This window comes from Choloepus didactylus, unplaced genomic scaffold (genome assembly GCF_015220235.1).
Source record: "Choloepus didactylus isolate mChoDid1 unplaced genomic scaffold, mChoDid1.pri zz_scaffold_166_ctg1, whole genome shotgun sequence".
NCBI classification, from domain to species: domain Eukaryota; kingdom Metazoa; phylum Chordata; class Mammalia; order Pilosa; family Megalonychidae; genus Choloepus; species Choloepus didactylus.
Window position 1 is genome coordinate 30,768 of NW_023637636.1, and position 2,251 is coordinate 33,018.

A 2,251-nucleotide genomic window follows, 5' to 3' on the forward strand; every position below is an offset into this window, starting at 1 on the left:
GGGCCCCAGCTTCACATATCTGCATTGCAGGAATATTGTCTCCAGGCTGGGCCCCAAAATCCACATGTCTACCCCACAGGTATATGGGCTCCAAGCCGTGCCTGCACCCATCTATACTGCAGGGATATGGGTTCTGAGATGCACACCGGCTTCCTGCCAATTATGCCAGAGATATATGGGTTATAAGAGGGAACCCCCTACCTCCACCTGTCTACACCACATTTATTTGGGCTCAGAGCCATGCTCTAGCCTCGATCTGTCTACACCACAGGTATATAGGCCCCGAGCCAGGTCCCAGCCCCCACCTGACAATCCTACTGGTATCTGGGTTCCAAGCTGATCCCCAGCCTCCACAATTCTGCATGTGGGATATTGTCTCCAAGCTGCGCCCCAAGGTATATGGGCACTAAGCGAAAACCCATGTTCCTCCTGTCTACAACAGAGGTATATGGGCTCCAAGCTGGGCCCCACACCTCTACCCATCTACACTGTGGGGATATGGGCTCAGAGCCTGGCCCCAGCCTCCATCTGTCAACCCTAAAGTTATATGGGTTCCAAGCTGGGCCCCAGCCTCCACCCATCTACATTGTGGGAATATGGGTTCCGAGATGGGTCCCAGTCTACCCACAGTTATGTTGGCTCCATGCTGGGCCTCAGCCTCCACCTTTCTACACCACAGGTATATGGTCTCCAAGCTCTCCCCAGACTACACTTGTCAACACTGTGGGGATATGGGTTCTGAGCTGGGCCCTAGCCTCCTCCTGTCCACACCACAGGTATATGGGCTCCAGGCTGGGTCCAGCCTCCACCTGTCTAAATTCTAGGGATACAACTTCAAGCTGGGCCACATTCTCCAACTGTCTACACTGTGGGGGATTTGGGCTCTGAGCCAGACCCCACGCCTCCACTTGTCTCATTGTTCGGATATGAGCTCCAAGCTGAGCCCCAGCCTCCACATCTCTCTACCAGAGTTATCTGGGCTTTGACCCAGGCCCCATGCCCCAACCCTTCTACATCATGGGGATTTGGTCTCCAAGCCGAGTCCCAACTTCCACACATCTACACTGTGGGGATATGGGGTTTGAGTAGCGACCAGTCGCCTCTTCTCTACCCCACAGGTAAATGGGCTACAAGATGGACCTCAGCCTCCATTTATCTAACCCCAAATATGGGCTTTGAACTTTGCCCCACCATCCACCCATCTGTACTACAGGTTTATGGGCTTCAAGCTAAGCCCCAGGTTCCACACGTCTACACTGTTGGGATATAAACTTCAAGCCTGGCCCCATGTACTCACCTGTCTATACTGTGGGGATATGGGCTCTAGCTGGGCCCCAGCTGCCACCTGTGTGCCCCTCATGTATATTGGTTACAAGCTGGGCCCCAGCCTCCACCTGTCTACACTGAGGGGATATCAGCTCTGACCCAGACCCCAGCCTCAAACCATCTACCCTACAGTTATATGGGCTTGAATTTGGCCCAAGATCCACCCATCTGCATTGTGGGAATATTGGCTCTGAACCAGGCCCCAGCCTCCACCTGTCTATACTGTGGGGATATGGACTCTTAGCTAGATGCAAGCCTCTACCTTACACCACAGGTATATGGGCTCCAAGCTGTGCCCCAGCCTATACCCATCTACACTGTGGATATATGGGTTCCTTGCTGAGCCCCAAGCCTCCCTGCATCCACCCAACAGGTTTATTGGCTCCAAGCTGGGCCCCAGGCATATACCTGTCAATACTACAGTTATATAGGCTCCAAGCTAAGCCCCAAGCCTTCACCTGTCTACACTGTGGGAATATGTTCCCTGAGCTGGGCCCCAATCTCCACCTCTCTACCCCAGATGCATATGGACTCCAAGCTGGGACCCAGCCATGAACAATCAACACTACAGGTATATGGGCTCGGAGCCGTGCCCCAGCCTGCACCCATCTATGCTGTAGGAATATGGGTTTTGAGATGTGCCTCAGCCTCCTGCCAACTATGCCACAGATAAATGGGTTCCAGGAGGGGTCCCCCACCTCCACCTGTCTACACCACATTTATTTGGGCTCAAAGCCATGGTCTAGCCTCAATCTGTCTACACCACAGGTATATGGGCCCCAAGCCAGTTCCCAGCCTCCACCTGACAAGCCTACTGGTATCTGAGTTCCAAGCTGGGCCCAAGCCTCCATAATGCTGCATGCGGGAATATTGTCTCCAAGCCAGGCCCCAGCATCCATACGTCTACCCACATATATATGGGCTC